The sequence below is a fragment of the Pteropus medius genome, unplaced genomic scaffold (genome assembly GCF_902729225.1).
Source record: "Pteropus medius unplaced genomic scaffold, Ma_sr-lr_union100, whole genome shotgun sequence".
NCBI lineage: Eukaryota > Metazoa > Chordata > Mammalia > Chiroptera > Pteropodidae > Pteropus > Pteropus medius.
Genome location: NW_024340849.1, coordinates 25,817,773 through 25,839,329, shown reverse-complemented (window position 1 = coordinate 25,839,329; position 21,557 = coordinate 25,817,773).

Here is a 21,557-nt window from a genome sequence, read left to right as displayed (position 1 = left end):
GCATTTCCTATACAAGACTCAATAGAAAATGGACAAGAATTATGGATTCATTTCCAACTTTGCAGTCATCTTTAAATAATTCCTCCTAAATTTTCATGCACTATAGAACTAAGATAAAGACTGGTCCAAGAATAGAAGGCAAATTGCAAATAGAAACCACCCTCAATTTCCTTTGCAGAATGTAAGCCTTCCCCATAAAGAGAGACACAGAGCTGTATTCTACCAGAGCCAAATTTACAACCCACTTACATCGTGAAAGGGTATTAGATAACTACAGCAATGTATGTAATGTTTTCCTCATGTTCTGAAAGTCCTGACATTCCTTCTGCCTTGATACTCTCATTTCCAACAATTTCATTTCATTCCTTCAAAGTTAACTTAGTTCAATATCTCATGACCTCAGACCCCATAAACACCTTCAAGACTTGTTTCTTTGTCTCGAATCCATCTAGCTTTAACAACAGAGTTTCTTTTCACTGTGTTTACTGTCCTAGACAACAGAGTTCTCACCTACATTCCCAGGTCAGGACCCAGAAATGATTTCCAACTGCCTAGGAAAGTATCTGTGCAATCTTGAGTTCAGTGACATTCACAAGTACTGTCATCTCTGTTTTTCTTATGCTGTTTCTCCATGTGAATCCCCTGAACCAGGCAGGTTGGCCAGTCCACTGTCCCAACAAAAAATTCCTGATGGGTTTCAATTTTTATATGTAACTCACATCCACTTTTATTCTGTCTGCCTGAAAAGTTCTATTTTTTTTCCCTTCTATTTAGATCTAATGCATCATCCAAGTCAACTCCAATTTTCAATTTTTATTTCTCTATAAAGCCTTCCTTAGCAATCTGTAAGAATTTTCCTCCTCTTATCTTCAGCCACATTTATTACTTGCATTAATCATGTTGGCACAACTTAATCATTAGTGATTCTGGTTATTTTTTCATATGTGTCTCTTTTGTTTACCCAGCTGTATAGTAAGTCCCACAAAGCAGTCAAAATAAGCTCCCTATAAGACATATTTGATTATATCTTTTCCTTGTCTAAAACTCTCCAACAGCTCCCCATTGTGGTTAGGCTAACGTCCAAATGTAAGAATGTAAGGGCCTTCACTACCTGTCTCATGATTGCCTCTCTAGCTTCATCGATAACTGTTTACCATTTCTTCTTATTTGAAATTTAAGACAGCAGATCTACTTTACTAATTTTGGATTCTTGCCTCCAGTCCTATATACAATCAGCCACCAAATTCTTGCACTTCTGCCTGCTAAATATCTTTAGAATCTTCTTATTTGTCCTCATTCGTATTGCCACTAATCTAGAATATAGGAACATCCACTCTTTTCTGGAACAGTGACTTACCCTTCTCCTGTCCTGAGTGATTTTATAAAATAGACTGCTGAGTTTGAGGTGATTCTGAGTTATCAAAATAGATATTTAGAGTGTGAATTTGAATATGTCTAGCCTGGGGTAAGAAGTGAAATGGGAGTCATCGTATTTTTAATCATAGGAATAGATGACAGGAAAAAGGAAGAGTATAAAGTGAATCAAGAAGACAGTATATCAAAGGTATTTAGTATTTAATAAATGGAATCTAAGAAACAGCAGCCACAACAAGAGAGGTAAACCAATCTAGTGAGGTATCACGAGAGAAGAGAAGACAGTGATATAAAATAGCATTTACAGTGTTGAATCCTGAGAGCAGATCCAATGTAGATAAACTGAGATGCAATGTATTACAACATCTGTGAAGAGGAGCAGGTCGGATTTGCTGTGCATTCGTTATATGCCAAACACTTGACTCGTCATAATTTATTTAGTAAGTTTATTAGAATAAGTTTATTTTAATGCAGTGAGGTAGATTATTGCTTGTGAAGGAGTATGAGAAAGAATTGAGAAGCTCTAGTGAGATATAGGATAATAGGATATGGGATAATAGAAGTTGTTTTGCTGTTTTGGTTTTTGTGCTGTTTTGTTTGTTGGTTTGTTTGTTTTTTCCAAATTGGGAGAGACTTGAGCAAACTTTAATACTGATGAATAGGACCTGGTGAGAATTGGGAATTGCAAGGATGAGAAGAGATAGAGTGAGTTCAGCCAAGAAGGCAAGAGGCAATGGAAGCAGAGCCCGGGTGGAGGGGTGAATATTAGCCAATAGTAGGACAACCATGATATCTTCCATTTTCTCCCGAGCAGTTGCTAGATGAGTGCATGGGGCTGCCTGGAAATTGACAGGTAAAAAGAGATGGCATTTCTTTCTAATGACTTTTGTTTGGGGTAATACGTAGGGGATGAGTTTGTTTTGCTGGCAGTCAGATGTTAGAGGTGGTGAAGTGATCAGCACTTTTGGAATCTGAAGATCTGGGTTCAAATTCTCCAGCTTTGATGATTAAGAATTCTTACAGAATCCAAGCTGGCCTCTTTTAGCTGCTAAACCAAGTTCATATCTTATAATTTAGAGGGTCGTCATGGCAACACCTCACCCAGGGCCTGTCACATAGTAGGCATTCCAAAAATTTATAGTTAAATCTGAATCTACATTGCCCTCCACGTCACCCTTTTAGCTTGTTGAATTAGAAATCAGTAATGAGCAGTTTTAAAGCTTTCTGCCAACAGCCATTGTGAGGATGAAAAGAAAAAAAAAAAATAAAAAGCTTCAGTAAGTAGACAGTGCTATTTTCTGTAGAGAGGAAGGGCGCTCTGACTTAGTGCCCACCATGCCTGGGGCCATTAATGAAGCCTGGCTCCTTTTTCTCATCATTGCAGCCATTCAAAAGGAGAAAGTTCTTCTTGGCAAGGAAGTGCTATTTTCAGAGACAAGATTAGGCTCATTTTGGGCAGGAGTCGTGCTTCTTCAGTCCCAGCACCTCTGAAGATTAGGTTAAAAGGTAAGAAGGAATGACTCAGAATAATTGCATTGCTTTGCTGTGAACTTTAAGATCTTTTAGCGGAGGAGTTTTACAAGCAGTGATAGATAGTCATGGAGAGAGAAAAAGTACAAACCCAAGGGACAAGAACGGCAATGCCTGACTGAATTTCTACATAAAAAGAAACTTGGCCAGCCTTGTTATTTTTCTCTTCCTCTCCCAATTTCACAGGAATACTTTTAATATACCTACATCTTCCCAGGTTATGAAAACAGATTTTTTTTCCTATCCACTTTCGTTGTATAACTGCGTGTCTTCTATAAAGCAGATTTTAAAAATCCCATTCTGAGACTAAGTATATGAAAGTAAAGCACTATATACACATGTAAAGTTCAACTGTTTTTTTTATAATTGAGGAAAGTATATTCCATAATGATGTCTCTGAGCCAGAACCTAATGTCTTACCTCTCAGCACTAATCAAGTAAACTATTAAAAAGTATTTATTGATCCCTTATTGAGTTTTTAGCTTAATGCTCAGCTATTTGGGAGATGTAGCAAAAATAAAACTATACAAATCCTAGACTTATGAGTTTACAATGTACTTAGATGAAAAATGCGTGGTTCAACTGTACACCTGACAATAAGGGATAATGTATAATCATAGATATTTAAGCACTATTTGCACTTATTCTTTTTATCCCCTTATTTGCTCCTCTCCTACATCTATCCACTCAGGTCTCATGTCAGACACCTAGAAGGAGTCCTTGATGTCCCCTTTTTTGTGATCTCCCCTGTCTGGTTCATTGCTACTCCTAAATATCACTGGAATGCATCTGCTTATCTCCGGTTCATACTGCCATCATCCTGTTGAAGTCATCATCTATTCTTACCTGGAGTACATCAATAGTTTGATAACTGGTTCCCTGACTTCCAACCACACCCTTTGCCAATGCATTCTATGCAGTGAGCCCGAGTGATCTTTCTAAATGCCAAATATAACAATATCCTCAAATTCACACACAACCTCCAACTTTCACACCTTTTTCCTCCAACTTTCACACCTTTGTCTCTTTAAATCATACTGCTTAAAATCATCCTAGCATTCACCCTGGTTCTGAAGACAGAGCCTGGGCTCCTTGTCATGGCTTTAAGGCACTTACTTCTCTGACCCCAGCTTGACTCATAGGACTTCTCTCCAACACTCAAGAGAAGGAGGTGTAGTCTGGGCCCACTGACTCTCTTTCTGCTTCCCCTCTGCCCTCACCCCTGGCTATGGTTCACTTTTTAAATCCAGCTTTGGATAGCCTGGCACCATTACTTTACACTTCTGTTGTGGTCTGCTCTCGACCATAACAAACATCAGTTAATTGTAATTGTGTATTCTAGTCTTTGTCCTCTTCTCTGTCCCTCAATAAGAGTAGTGCTGTTTGACTTATTTGTTATCTTACCGAGGCTAGATCAGTCCCTGGCATTAAGTGAATGGCCAATAATTAATAGTTGAGCAAATGAACATTGGACTAGGTCAAGGTAAAGATAAAGTTCTTTAAGAGAAGGGTAACTCTGATCTCTAAACTAGCAGGAATGGATTGAAGTTGCTGGGGTTTGACAAAGCCACAGACAGTATTCTATTCTGGGAAACCACATGAGGAAAAGTATTAGAAAAGCGATATCGGAATGATAATGGAGAGACCACCTGACTGATAGAAGCAATAGGTGGATATTGGAAATACTGGGAAACTGGAAAATTGACCTACGTTTTTTCTTTCTTTGCTTTCTTGTTTTAATATATATATATATAATATAATATATCTATATTATATATATATTCTAATATCTATATATCTATATAATATATATATATATTTGGTGTATGTGGGGGGCATAGTTAAAGAATATAGAAGATCTTGATAACAAGAAAGATATTTATTTTTGATGAGGTAATAAACATGGAATATTAAAAACATTTGACCTCGCATCTGGAACTTGTCAAGGAGAGAAGGAAAGCTTGTGTGAAGGACACTAAAGCTCTATTCTTTCCCCTATTCAGATACTAAAGAAGCAAGAGATCTTCTCTCTACCATCATTGAATTAGAAGAAGGATTTTTTTTTTCAATCTGTGATTGGCAGGCAGGTTGCCACAAAGTATAAGCCCACAAGCCCTGTAGTCTGATGACTAAATCTAAAGCAATGTGCTTCTATGTCTCAGATGTATAATATTAGGAAAGTTTTAACCTCCCTAAACCTCAGTTTTCTCCTCTGAAAATGGGGATAAAAATGATTGGATCTATCTCTTAAGGCTGTCATGAGGAAGAAGTAATATAATTCAGGTAAAGTGCTTGACTCATAGTAAACATTCAATGAAAGTACCTATTATTTTCATGACATATCATACTTCTTTTTATTATTTTGTATTCACAGTTTTCATTCTCAGGTAAAAAGGTTCAGCGTGAGTTATGCACCCTTGTTAAATTAGTTTTCTGATTGTGGTTTTTGATTAAATGTCATGTAAGATTCAAACTAGAAATAAATAATCACGCAGACAAGATGTTATACCACAAAAGAACTACGGAACACAAATGAGGGAAATTTTACCATTTGTGTCACTAATTCATGAAGGACTGTGAGACATTCAGAAGAACTTGATATTCTGTGAATTAGTAAGTGAGTTAACTCATTTGATCAAATATTCAAAGATGATAAATCAACCAATGTTCTCTGTTCATTTATGACAAATATGATTCACACAGCACACAATAGCATCGATGATGGCAGACACACATGCAGAGCCTGTTTAGCCCTCAAAGCAGAGCCACCTATGGGGCACCATAGAGGTGAATTAACAGAAGTATGTTCTGGGATAATACATTGAGAAAGTGGAGGGTCTGTAGTTGAGGAGGAGAAGGCTGGGATTTGGAAGAACAAGGGGAATGGAGTTGAGAGAAGAAATTGGCCCTAACACAGATGAGTTTCCAAGTCAGTATTCTCAAAGGAATAGCAAGCTCCGCCACAAGTTAATATGCACCAGCATAAGACAGTCCAGTGGTTGTGCAGAGTAGAGTCATTGACAGCAGAGTTTATTGTAATTAGTCAGAATACCATCTTGTTGTGGGTGAGCAATTCATTTATGCAGCCTCCCCGCCAATGCCTGGGGCCATGAGGAGAGGAATTCAGCCCCTTTGGGGATAGATTTAGCAGGAACATCTTAGACAGAGAAATAAGGTGTGATAGAAGTTGATTGACATCTATGGCCATGGACTAAGAGCAAGCCTACTTTTTTTTTTACTAAGCAGGATGAAAGAGATGAGGAAGGTGTAAGAATTAAATGTGACTTAGAAGAAGGACAGACTGTATTTTCAATAGAATACCCTCACAGACTCTAAAGCTCATCCTTATTCCATCAGGTATTGCAAATATTTGGTTGCACAACTCCCAAGGGCCATCAGTATGTTAGGAATTGGTAAATTCACAATTCCTAACTGAAAAATTCCCCATCCCTGTTAACAGTGGCTCAGAAAATAGGACCTGGACCTGTGGTTGCATCCATAAGAAAGCTCAACTTTGAAGATCTGAAAAACCACACAATTAAGAGAATTGAAGCAATAACTACAAACTTGCATTGTACAAGTCAGCGTGGTCAGACCTATGTGCCGTCAGACAATACCACATTATTTGCCGAAATGACGGAAACAACCATAGCTACCTTTAGTGTTCTGAGTACTGGGAACCTTTTTGGTAAGTTGTATGTTGGCTTAAAAATGAAATGAGAACTTCAAGTGTTTTTGATTGAACTACGGTAGTTCTCGGAAACATTATTCTGGTTATTCTGGCTATTTTATAATTATATATAAAGTTTTATAAAAGAAAGAATGTCTGCAGAAAATCAAATAACTGTTTTTCTTGTTTATTTGTTCCATTTGCAAATGAATGTCTGTGCCCTTAGGATGATAAAACAGGTTTTAAAAATCTAAGCATTACTTTTCTCTTATTTGTTTAAAAACTCCTTTATAGAAACAGTTGATTTCTTCTCCATTGTTATTTTGTTTCTAATACTATTTTGTATGTGCAGAATATCCAAATATGTTCTTGAATAGCTGATAATTGCTATGTACTTTCACCATTTATGATAAAACACATAACTAGAATACTTCTTGAACTCAGTGGCTTAATATATCACTGAAAATGAAAATAAAATGCTATTGAACGCTTGAGAGAAGCTAATAGGTAAAGCATGATGGTTCAATATCAATAAAAATACATTTTGATATGATCATTAGAAACTATCTTTAAAGGTCATCTGTCTTCATTAAAGGCCAAGACAACTTTTTTTCTTATCTAACTTATTTTAACTTTTCTTAGGTAATAATGTGCAACCTAAGATCACACTCCTTAGCTATTTAAAGATATAGCTTTGTAAAACAGGAAAAAAAAAAACCTCTCTAAAATATTAATTAGGTGCCATGTTTTTTGGGCCAGGTGTGTCCTTATATAAGTCTATGGGAAGAACTTTTCTTCTATTAACTAGGCACCCTGTGTTCCAGAAAATAAAATGGGCATCAGAAAATATTTTCAGTTGTTTTAAAGAACAAACACAGTTTTAAACTCATTTTTAAAAATTGCTTTCAATAATCTCCTTTTTCAAAGTGTAGGCACTGAAACTGGCTGAGGGGAAGAAAAATGAGATTATAAAAGCTCCATACAACTTGTCTCATTTGGCACATCTACAGTGGAATGCTTTAGCTTTCCTGCCAGGACGGTTAAGTTAACACTTAATTAGTATGTGTACCAAACAAAACGTGCTTTTGGGCAGCACTTTTTTTTTTAATTTCCCCCCACTGCCCCACAAATAAATAGCCTGGTTTCTGCCCAAAATATTCAAGGAAAAGGCTGTGCTTGCCTGGGGGAGAGACCAGATGCCTTGACTTCCAGCTTCCTTCCATCAAAGCTGTGCAGTTTGGAAATTAAAATCTACAGCAATAATGAAACATATTAAAATGCATGCAAAGTCTTGAGGGCTTATAATATGCTAAAAACTGGCAATGCATGTTTACATCCATATATCAACTTGGATGTGCTGAAAAGATTTAAAGTGTAAAATATGCAAATATGTGTCATATTGTCACACTTGGTCTCTCTAATGGAACTCCCTTTCATCTCAAGTCGTCTTAATTTCATGAATATTACATGGCCCTCACACCTTTTACTCCTGCTGTTGCGAGGCTGAGAAGATTATGAAAATATGTTAATAGTAACTTTCATCAAATAAAAGTTGCAATATTCCAAATAAAGCATTTTTTCCCTCCTCTTAAAATACAAATGTTGAAGGGTTTCACGGTATTTTGTTTCCCTGTGGGAGACTAGATAACTATGGGCCAATTAAATTAATGAGAAAAGACCATGTGAATGGCAACATTTGTGCATAATCCTGGCTGGCTGCACTTATAGACAGGTATATAGTGGTATTTAAAATACTCTCGAAGAATAAAAATTGTCCCATCTCTGGGTACTGATAGCATGTAGAAATGTTTTTTTTCAAATTAGGTTGTCTTACACAAAAGCCTATGATTTTATATCTAATCATTGCAACACTATGGGACGTAGAGGGGAGAGAAGTTTAAGGGATCTATCTTCATTTATGAAGGTAAAAAACAATGGTAATATCAAGATCTCAGGTAATGAAAAAACAAAGAGAAGAAAATGATAAACTGTCCATCTTGAAAACATTGTCCCAACACTCAGAATGACAGCTTTGTTCCTTTGTTCTGATGTGTGCTGAAAGGTTCATTGTGACTTCCTTACTGACAACTTTAATGCTTGGTGGATGGCGAAAGCAATAATAAGCATTCTTTTCTAGACCTAATTTTCACCTAATGGGTAAGAACTGGTGGCTGTGTAGAAATGATAAGAATCTTAGACTGAGTGCCACCCTGGATGCTATTATAGAAAAAAAGAAAGAAAGAAAGAAAGAAAGAAAGGAAACGAAATGAAACTTGGGATTTAGTTAGAATTTTTAGAGGAACACTGAATTTAATACAGTTGGAGAGATTAGTTTAACCAATTAACAGGTATTCTATAAATGGTTAAAGGATGAGCAACCTACAACAACAACAAAAGATATGCTGACAATACCTTTGCCAACAATTGAAATGAAGATGTTAAATAACATTTGAAAGAAGACAGATCTGAGGCCCAGGAAACTTTCATGCAGGCTCTGATTTTTCATTGTTTGTACAGATGATGAAAGGACCCTCAATCATGAAGGATACAAAAGGAAAAGCCTAAAAATGGGAAACTAACCTTGGGAAGGCTGCAATGCAAAGCGTCCTGGGCTCCAAGATGCCAAGGGTAGTGGGAAAGATATTGGAAACTATGTTTCTAAAGAAGACTGCAGGAAGGATAAGTTATGGCTAAAGACAGATAGCATAATGATGACAGATGACAACCAGAAGATAGAACTTTATAACTGTTTTTATTTCCCTGAATTTTTGCTATTATTTCTGTTGTTTTATTTTATTGATTTAATTTAATTTAATTTAATGTTTTGTTTGTTTTCTTTTGTATTACTGCTGTTCTCCTAAAAAAAGTGCTTTCAGATTAGGATTGTTAGATGAAAATAAAAAAAAAAGAAAAGAAAGGACAATGCAGCTTGCTATGTGAAGCCAGAGGACACAAGCGCACAATTACTTTCATATAATTTTAACTTTATTTATCAGATTCCTCTTTTTTTTTCTCAAGTGATATATAATCATAGTAGAAAATTGGAATTTTCCCCAATTTGGAGAGAAAACATCATTCCATATCTTTCTTCCTCACTTAAAGGCAATGCCTCTGTATTATGCAAAATTTAGAGTATACTCTTTAAACCATTTTGTATGCTATGACTTAAATCTAAATATTACCTCATGAATAATTCCTTACATCATTATGAATGCTTTATAATTCTCAATCAATTGCTACATAATGTTTAGTATTATGTGTTTTTTCATCAATACTGGATATTTAGTTTGTTTCAAAATTCTGTCAAATAATATAAATGAAGTAAAAGATACTGTTTACACATCTTTGCCCATATTTAAATACAGTTTTAGATAAATTTCTGCTAAGGGTATCAACACAGTTTACAAAATAGCCATGTTTACTAAGTTTAACGCAATATAAGAAAAAGATAAGATAAATTATCCTACTAAATACAACATTTCCTCATTTATTACTTCTTTTTTCTTTGCTCAAATGTCTCCAATTTTAAAAGAGACTACATAAGACTAGAAATGGTGAACTAACAAGGTTATTCAAAATAAACTTATTTTGAAAAACAATTAAATGGACTGGAAAAAATTTAAATGACATCAAAACTCATTAAAGAAGGTACACAGCATACAGTTAAAAATAACACATAATTCAAAAGAACAGAGCAATATGAGTAAGGAGTAAAAAAGGCAGATAGCAGAAAGATAACTCACACTTCAGTTACTGGAAATGTCTAAAACAGATTACAAAATGACCATGCTTACTATATTTAAAGAAATAAAAACCAAGCTGAGAATACCTGCAAGAGAGAAACAAATAAACAAAGGCAGATTTGAAAAAAAAACAAAATAGAATTGTCGAATACTATAAAACAAATTAAAAATTCAATGGGAATGTTTAACAGTAGAAATGACACATCCCAATTGAGAATTAATACAGCAGAAGATAAATAAGAAGATATCGTTCATGCTAAAACACAGGGAGAAACCAAACATACAATTCGAGAGAGAGAATATGGTTTTCGGGAATCAAATGAGTCCAAGAAGAGCGGATGGAGGAGGACTGGGTAGAGGTAATATGCAGAAAGATAATGGCAGAGAATTCTTCAGACCTGATAATAAACCATTTTTCAGATTCAGCCCCAACCAAGATAAATTAAATAGAATTATGTACCCAAAGATATCATAGAGAAATTGTTGAAAATGAAAGTCAAAGGAAAACCAAAGTCAGCCAACAAATAAAGCACAGATTTCCTTTAAAGAGTGACAGATAGACTGACAGCTGTCTCAGAAATGTAACAACTAAAGCCAAAAAAACATGGAATGGTATCTTCAAAATACCAATAAGGATCATGCCATTGAGTCTATATGCAGTGAAAATATCTGTAACAATAGAAATGAAAATCAGGGCATTTTAAAACAAAAAGTGAAAGAATTAATCACCAAGAGATTCTTATTAAAGCACTGTTAAAGTATGAATGCCAGAGAGAATGTGATTCTTGATAAAAATTTCAGTGATATTTTATCTGTGATGCAAAAAACAATGAAAGGAGTACACATGTGGACAAGTGTAAATAGCTATTGATGACATAAAACATTAATAACAATGTCATGTATATTTTAAATAGAATGCCAGACATAATGCCATGAGACATATATTTCATGAATGTAAATATAATTAACAATAATCCAAGAAGATATACAATTTTATTAATAAAATAAATTTTTGTTAATTAGTACAGATCAATTTTACTCTTCTCTTTTACCCCTCCAACATTTGTTTACAGAAAAAGAGACAAGTAGACCACTTATTGTTTATCTTTTCTGTACAAGGCTGTACTGGTTATAAGTGGATGACATACACATTTCTGAAAATACATAACTTACTTGAAATTTTCTCCATTCATGATTATGGGGGACACCTATACTTATGATCTAAATCTAGGTGTGTTGTCTTACGCTAGTAGCACTAGTAGTTCCAATTACAATAGTGACTGCTTGGGAGGAGCCAAAGGCTGCTGAGATTGGGTCTCTCTGCTTCTTCAACATTAGAAGTCAGCATAAAAAGATAAACATGTAATCATAGGGATGGGGAGCATGGCAGAGGGATGCAGTTAGCATTAATATAATGGCTAGGTGGAGGGCCAGAAGAGGGAGGGAGCAATTGGGGGGGATCGTTTTATGAACTATATAGATGTCTAACCAACGTATTGTATACGTAAAACTAATTTAAATAAATAAATTAAAAACAAACAAACACAGACAATCCTACTCTTTAACAGGACCAAAGTACCTGCTAAACTGAACTAGCCCACCAGGCCTGATCATTAAGCAGAGATTGTCAGTGATGGCATGGCAGACCTTTCACTTATAATCATGTTCTTTTTCAAAATGTTCCTTTTATGATCTGTCCTAAAGCTCATCTATTTTTAACTGCCCAGATTTATTATAAATAGAGTAGCAAAGCTTATAAGGTCATGCAACCCTTGATCACAACTACAGTAAATCAACCCAGATTCATTTTAATGAGATACATAATTTCTCGGTTGATGTTTTCTTTTTCTTTTTTTCTTTTGGTAAGGGTTCATCTCAGTGCAAGCTTTTCAAAGCACAAGGTCTGGTAATCGGTTGAAAGAGAGTCTTCATTTTATATCTCCTTACCCTGCTCCTTCTAATTTCTGTATGCAGCAAAGTGAGAGCCATTTTAAGAATCCAGAACAAACAGATTCATAGTGAACACCCAGAATTAAAAATGCACCCAGAAAAAGCAGGTCATAAGTTTCCAGATTCATTTTCTTTCTGCATAATTCATCACCACAACATGTACACAAGAGTGATGTCCCATCAAGAGATTTACCACTGATAATGGGAAAAGAGCAAATAACTATTGATTATGTAAGCAAGATAGAACCATTACCAACTAAAAAGTGAAAATTTTGTCAATGAATTGTGGGTTTTGTTTGAGTTATAGCAAACAACCTATAGAAAGGTTTCTTTTCCATTGTATTGATTTAACTAAACAATTCATTTGGTGGTTTGTTGACACAGGCAATGAAAAGAGAAAATAAACAATTATTCTTATGATTGCTTATAATTTTTATATCCTCAGAATGCCAGGTAAACAGTTGGGTGAATGCACCTAAAACTGTTAAAGCAAATCAAATATGTGTGTTTCTGAAACTCTTTTTGCCATAGCTGTAGTTGCATATGATTCTAAAGAAATTTTGAACAAATAAATATGTGTCAGTGTACACATATTATTCCTTTGATGAAGAATTAGGTTGTCAGAAACTTTCTGACCATCATATCTCATGAAAAAATGTCAAGACAAACTGAGCTTTACTTTTAGTGGAGGCTTCTGAAGCACAGTTTTGCTAACCAGCCTTCATTTTAACAACGGATCATTTGTCACATAGCCCATATGTAAAGAATTATTCCAAAATAATAATAATAATAGTAATAATAATAACTATATTATTATTAATATGTCTTTTCTTAAAGTAACTTAGAATTTTAAAAAATGTCTAGTCTTTCTTTTAAATTTTGTATGATAGAAGTTATTAAAGTTTGAGATTGGTGTTTTATAATCTAAATACATATCACCTTTTACAGTATGTCTATTATCAACAACAGCAAGAAAATCTTATATTCAATTTTCCATTGATCATCTCACTTGCTATAATTGTCGTTATATATTATTCATATATTTTAGTCAGAAAATTATAATATTGGGAAAATAGAGATTAAGTTTTAACATTTCAGTATATATACATGAAGAATCTAAAGCCCCAAAAAGTGACACTGGTGTCAATATAAAAAATGAGACCCCACTTTCCTGATCTTTAACCTGGTATACTTTGTACCAAACATTGGCTTCTATCATCAATCTAAAGGAGAGCCATACTAATGTAGGAAAGATCCAGAATAGGAAATGTCAATCACACCAAAAATTAGGGTATGTGGGTGAGTTTCACCTACTAAAGGATAATTTTTTGAAAAGATCGGAATTACATACATGAAGGCAAAGACTAAAAGGGCCAGATCAAAAACTATGGAAACATAGAGACATCAGAGAAAGGGATTTGAATTTTTCTAGTCCATTCTAGAATGATATAAATGAGAGCACTTTTAAAACATAAAATAACTTAATTGGAGGCAAGCATTACTTTACCTAGAGGCTAGTACATTTATTACTTTAATGGTAAAGGATATCCATCAATCAGCAGTGACTTGAGAATATAATGCACTTAGCACTTACTTAGAGGAGACATGACTGTATGTTCACAGGCTACAATAGATTGGTGGAGCCAAACTAACAAAGCAAAAATAGAGTTTTAAATAACTATCAATTTACATGACATTATTTTATTAGAGCCACTTTGATTCTAAAGAAGCTTATTCAAGCAGCTAAAATCAGCCTCGCCAAAGGATGCAACCAGAGCAGTTTTGAACAGGGACTGGTGAAAAGATAGATGAAGGGAAAGAGGAGGATACTCCAAGGAGGGAGAGAAATGAGCAAGGTTGAGGAGGCAGAAATGCCCAGGGCTGCAGGAGGGCTCAATGAAGATAGCCCAGTTCCCAGAAGAAATACATGCTCAAGACATTCAGAGTGAGTAATAGAAAGGCAGTTAGCGGGGCAGCTTATGGAATTTAACTGGAGGTGCTTGTATTTAATATGTGATAAATCCTTAATAGATTATTGAGGGGGGAGGATTTGGGGGATATTGCTAAATTACTGTGTTAAATTGTTCCTCAATAATTCTGCCGGAATCCCGTGCTATGTGGATTTTGATATTAGATTTAACTTCAAATAATATTTTATGCCATATTATTAACTGACAGAATGTAATGAGCAAACCACCCAAGTTTTTTATTGATTAAACTATTTAAATATTTTAGAAGTACTTGCTTTAAATTTGTGACTATTCTTATTTAGTTCTATATCAAACTTTAAATATATATATATATATTTAATATATGATGAAAGAAATAATATGAATGCAGACATTACACTGGAAGTGAAAGAAATAATCACATTGTTCAAATCTTAGAAAATTCAGGCATATTTTCTCATTTTTCTGTTTTTTTTTTTTAGGCCAGATGAGGTTTATGCATTAAATTAATATTCATAATTTATGTATTTGTCAAGATATACCATTCCTAGGTATTTATCCAATAGATGTTAAAGCATAGGTTCATACAATCCTTATATAAGAATGTTCATACCAGCTCTATTCATAATAGCATGAAATAGAAATGGACACAAATGTGTATAAACAGGAGAATGGATGAAAAGTTCTTGGTATAACAATGGAATACTACTCAACAAGTAGACAAGCAATATATTCAATAACATACACACAAAAATATTGTTCTCAGTCAAAGAAGTTAGACACGAAAGAATAAATAATGTATGGTTACATTTATATGCATCCTAGAAAAAAACTAACCTAGGGTGATAGAAATCAGGTCAGTGGCTGCTTCTGTAGTGAGGGGCTTTGGGGTAGACTGGAAAGAAGCATGAGAGCATTCTGGGGTGTTAAAAAAGTTCCAATATTTGATATTTATTTGTCAGGCAGTTCACTTGTGATCTTACAGTTTGACGTATGTAAATATCCATAGTTGTTTTTCTATCTGTACTTGGCTCACATTGGAATCCATATTGGGATAGCTATTAGAGGGTTTGCTATTTTATCTTCTCTTTGATTAATTGTTGGTTTGAAAGGTTTTCTTCCTTAATTTTATAGGTTGTGTAGTTATTATTTCAAGATATTTTGGAAATTGTGTTTCTCTATATAAGGGAATATTATTTTTATCAGATATATCTCACAAATTTCTGAATAAAAGTTTTGATGGGGTTAGGTCTAAAACACAATATTAATTTTTGAATTATAAAGTTGGTTATAAACAATGAAACCTCTTGACTATTCTCGAACTATTCAAATGTATCCAAGTTTCTCTTAACTATTAAACATTTCTTGGCATGGCTTTTATTTCTCCTCTTCCTCTTTACCACATGCTGCTATACAGCTCTGGGCTAATATTACCTATAATTATAGTTTTCGTCTTAACATCTCAATCAACCACTTCAATGTTTTGGTCTATTCTTTCCTCAAATTGCTGTAAGTTCACCCCAGATGGTATAACACTACCAACTTGTAGTCAAGTGGCTATATTTGGAGAATAAATCCTGACAGTACTTTATAAGTTTAAGAAATTCTAGATGTTCACAATATACTCCACAGAAGATTTCTCGCTCATTTAAATGGTTCTTATTATTAGTGAGAATTAAATTCAATGGTTTTTAGTGTACTCTCTAGAAGCTCAGTGAGAACAATGCCCTAGAAATTAGGACACCAAGCTTTTCTTCCTAGTTACGTCACCAATTCTGTCCTGCCCAGTAGTTTATTTCATCTCGAGAACATGGTTTGCTCATATATAGAGAAACAGTTGTATTAAAAATAAATCTAGGGTCTCCTCCAGCTCTAATTATAAATGTGTGCTTATTATGGTTAGGGTTTAAAAGTGAGATAAAGCATTCCAAACATAAAGCCCCCAAATGTGTGCACTGTATATAAATACTTTATGATTAAATGTTAAACATGTATCAAATAATACTTTTTAACAAATTACGTTTTCCCCAGTGACTATATCACTGTCCTACATAAAGCTTGTTGATCATCAAATATGAGGGTCTAAAAAGTAAATGCTAATATAACTTTTTTCAAAGAATCTTATAACTTAAAATACCATCGATCAAAATTACATTAAAAAAATCTGCTGACAAATATGTTAAATTATTAATCAATCGTTTAAATTAACATTGAATAAGAGTATGAATAAAGTGAATTGTAATAATGTAAAAAAATGAAAATAACGAACAAACAAAAATTCCTGGTTTGTGTTCTCTAGAATCAGATCTTAAAACAAAAATTGAAGTGAAAGTAGTACATTTTGGAGGTGATCTCAGTAGGGAGCAGGGAGCAGAAAAAGAAAGCAAGTCAATCACATATGTACAATTGGACCAGTTACTACTGTGGCAAGTGGAGCTCCATCCCACTGGAGAACTCTGGGAACCAGTGTAGAACATGCCTCCAAATCATTACAACCCAGATGTAGGGCAGCAGTGTACTTATTCCTCCACTCTCCTCAATAACTGTTTGAAAATAGATTTATTCAGAGCCCTCAAATTTTATTATAGACTGTTTGAAATATCTCAATACACTTATTGAGTGGAAAACACCAACCTCAGTATATTAGCCTGAATTGATTTAATTTTTTTCTCCTTACAGTTGAAAAAATATTGGTCAAAAAAAAATCCGATTGATTTTCTTGAAATCACATGCCTGGATATTGTCTGAGCCAGAACTAGAATAGAAATTTCCTCACTCCTGAGTTAGAATTTTACATTTTATATCATAAATGCCAGTTGTTCTCCAAGTGTGATGTTCAAAGGAGTAGCATTGGCATCAGCTGGAAACTTGTGAGAAATGAAAATTCCTGGGTCCCAGAACTCTTTGACTTAATCTCATAGAACTGTTTAAGGTGTCAAAGTAACTGATGCACGCTAAAAATTTAGATCCATTGGTACTTACCATTAACATTTTACCCATACACAAACAGGAAATACCATTTCCCCGACTCTCACAAAAGAAAACCACGCTAGGTAAATTTAACTATCCATTGTATGCTGTATTTTTCCTTTCTGCCAATTTTTTTTTCAATATATGCATTGACTATGTATATTTTATCCAAGAATTTTCATTAATAGGTCAAAATATTAAATATTTCCCATGTAAAAATAATCTTATTTAGAAGTAATTTAGTAAGTTAGATTAAAAGATAGAAAAACTATGTACAAATTTGTGTGACTTTCTAGTTTTTTTCTCTAAGTTTCTTCAACTTAAAAAAAGAGTAGTGAACTAGAAGATTTGAAAAATTCTATCTAGCTCCATATATTTCTGCTCCAATGACTAGTTGTAATTGAAGGATAATTCTAGCAGAATGGTGAAGCAGTCCTTGTAGATATAGTCCTCCATTGTTCTGGCTCCATTGCTGGGCAATTGTTTTAAGGAACAATTAACAGAAAATCTAGACATTTATAGAATCTGGAGTTTGAATAATAGAAAAGTTTTTTCCTTTTGAAGCTGATGTATTAGCTTGTCTTGTTGACTCCTTGGTCTGAGAATGCACAGTCTAACACTTGCCATCCTCAAGACTCTTCAAGACCAAGTCATCCTCTCAGAGCCAGGGTGTCCTGGTAGACTGAATTTAAGCATTGAGCCCCTGTAAAGAGAGTGGCTTCTCTAGACTCATGGCTAACTCTGCACTGCTTGACTTGGCAGCTCCTTTTCTGTCCTAGCAGAGCTTGGTTTATAGAACTGTTTCTAATATTTAACTAACATTTTCCCTGATATTCTCTTCTTATAGTGTGAGTCACCAGCATCACTTTAAAGAGGTGCATTGCGTGTAAATAAGCCACAATCAGCATAGTTTCCAACTGATGCACTGCAGCTCATTCCTCCCCCACTGAGAGGAAAGTAACTGAAAGGGACAGAATGACTTTTCTTCCCCTTAAACTGTCAGAGCTGCAGGGTAAGCTAGTGGTCAGTTCTGAGGCTTTATGTTAGCAATCAGACCCATCTGGTGATTCATAGGATTCCTTTTAAAGTATCATCGGAGCTCTCAGAGATAAGAATGCACAAGCAAACGAAAAGAGCGTATATGTCATAGCAACCTGTAAATGTATCTAATTCTCTATTTTGAGACAATTGAAAAAAATGTCTTTTAACTAATCACTGAGTGTTCTTTAGTCAAAAAGTGTCTAGCAGATTGTAAGAATGTCATAAATGCTATGTTTTAATAAGTAATCAAAATGATCAGATCTTGAGCTCACACTTGAGTCCTGTCGAATGTCTAAGACACTTCCAAGAATAAAGTTGAGGTTTTATTGGCAGAATAGCCAGGAAAGCTAGAGATTCTCTATCTCAGGTGGCAGAGTCATTTCAGGCCATTCAGATCTCCTCTGATATATTTTAAGAGTCATATATGCAAGTAGAGTTGACAGGCAAAATACTTAATTTTATTTTGTACTTGCTAAATCTGGCAACGCAAAAACAAGCCATAGTCTTTTTACTCAGACTAAGAGAAGAGAATTAAAGGAAGAAAGCAGTCATTTCTTAACCAGACTAAATAATTTGCATAGAAATAGACGCTTTATTTTTTAAAAAAAGTTTTAAATTATTTATGACCTCCCCAGATGAAGTAAACATTACCTCCTTTTGACAGATGAGGAAACAATGTGAATGATTTCACATTGGCTCCAGAACAATGGCAACAGGATTAGAGTTCATGGATTCTGAGGTCGAGTGTTCTATTCTGCCACGGCGCTCTAAAATCAACTTAGAGGGTGTGGATAGTTTTTATCTGCCCAGCATCCAATGCTTCTCCACTCAGGAAATAAGACCAATATTTTCTATGAAAAAACCAGCTTCATCTCTTTTTTGTCCTAGAAGTTTGAATGGGAATTACCCAACTACCAATTCCAGAGTTGACCAATACGGTTTTACAGTATCAAGATTACTCATAACGATGGCTGTATAAATGGTGCAGAAGGGTGCTCATGATCTGAGCTGCCCCAAACAGAGTGAACTTCAATTTTTTTCTAAACTAAAAGCAAGGCAGTATATAGCACCAGGAGCTGTTGACAGCCATGTCGAAGCCATAAAGAAAAAGCCTACAGTAGGTGGAAGTAGACAAAGGAATTTCAAATGAGAAATGTATAGAGAATCTAAGTACTGTTCTCAGGGTATGAGAGCTCAGTTTATCTTGGACAAGTTCACCTTAATTTTTGCTGAACCACCTTCTCACTTACTCTCATTGAAGTGTAAACTAAGCTTAAACTAAATGCATTCTCTTTACTCTGAGCCTTCTTTAAGTGTTATTTGTAATTCTCTCTTAGTTTATTTCCTTTGTTTTTCATCTCTGTGATGATAGTCCCTGTATACCTAAATACAAAAATCTAAATGAAGCATGGGAAATGGTCTTGCTTATAGAAGGAAGAAAGATAGATTTTATTTTAGAGAAGGAAAGTTAGAGAAAGGTCAGCTCATTGACAATTCAAGTTGATCTTACTATCTAGGACAATCTTTGCTTTAAAGTCTTTCTCCAGATTACAGTTTCTTCCTATTTAAGGATTGTTTCCTGGTTGATGACAGTTTCAACGACCCCTGGTCAAACAACCTGTAGTACTGTGTGACCTAGTATATGAGGAACTGACTTAAAGGTAAACTGAAGATATTTCAGTCAGACACAGGAGGTTTGCTGTTATTCATGGAAATAACTGAACATGTAGCCATGACTGCCCCATATTTCTGGGTAGATTTGATCAAATGTTCCTCTTATTTAGCTAGATAAATTGTAGGGCTAAAAACAAAAATTACGCTTATATCGAAAGTAAGATGATATATATATAAATACATTGTGTTGGTTTTTCATTTCTGTTATGAAGGTAAATGCATTAAATAAATTGAAGATTCTATCCTGAATTACAGTACCTAGATAAAAGGGGTATTTGAATTTTAACTGATCACATCTTTCTGGAGTCCTTTAATACTGTCATTTGATACTTTATATTATATTTTCTCTTACAAGTTTGTATGACTTGCATTATTTAAACTTGCAAAGTTTAGCAATCCAAAGATTTCTCTTCTCTTATATCCTCTGCAGTACTTAGTACAGAATTTTACCTAATACAGGGGAGCAAAAAACATCAGTTGTGTTTGAATACCTGGGTTAAATTATTTTCTTAATACTTATGAGCTTTTGCCTTATTTACTCTGTTCTATCTATAAAATGGGGATGCCAATGACTGTTCCTCAGACCTCACCGAGTAGCTAAAATTCTCATAAAATATGTGAGCTTGTACTTCAAGACATCTTTTGATCTCTCTGGTTCAAGCCCTGTTCATTATTTTGGAGCTATTTTACACCTCCCTGTAAATTGTAAGTAACTGATAAATAGGCAAACTATCTTGTCCAGTAGAATTTCCATCGACTTCCCTTTTTACTATGGAAAAAACAGTTTTATATCTGTAGTTTTGCTATTCAATGTAAATTTGTGATGTTTTTGACTCTTCCTTTGAACAGGTGCTAACATCTGTTCTCTCATATGAGAAATATCAAATCTTTAACATATGTTCATTTTTTATATCTGTAAGAAAGTCATGATTTTGCCTTATTCTGAAAATTATTTTTTTTTACCAGTTTCAGAGATTTTCTACCCAGATAACTAAGGGATTCTCCTACCGGAGCCAGGTAATCTTCCTCACCAGAGGAGACCACATTCGGGGTGGTTTATGTTCAGATACATCTTAGCTCCCAGAGATGACGTCAAAGAGGGAATAGAAATTTAATGACTTCCTGTTTCTTTAATTTTAATTTTACTCTCTAATAATTTTGTGCTTCACTTTTTTGTGTGTGTGTTTAGAATCTTAGTTTTATAGTCTGATTATCTGATGATCTCTGTACAAGTATTAATTGTTTATAGAAATATACTCTGCTGGGTAAGACACAGCAGAAACTCTGGTTTATTAATCTCTTTGCTTAAGGAGTTGAATTTCATCATCTGTCTATTTGGTGATTTCTAGTCTGTTAGATGAGAGACAGAGAATCTAGTTTGTAAATCTCTGTTTGTCTGTTTTGAGCTCCAATCAACTATGAATTTGTCCACTGGGACGGAGATTGGGTCCATGGTAGACTGGTAAAATTTTGTGGTTTTTAATTACTCTTGATCCTTGGCTGAATTTTAGAATTGAAACTCTCTGCTTTTGTCTGTAAGTCCTAGTGTCTGTAACTCAGACCTCTACCTCCAATTGTATTGCTGCATTATGGTTTCCAGAAGATACTGATAAATTAGACTGTAACATCTCTTAAAGCAACTTGTTTTAGTTGGCT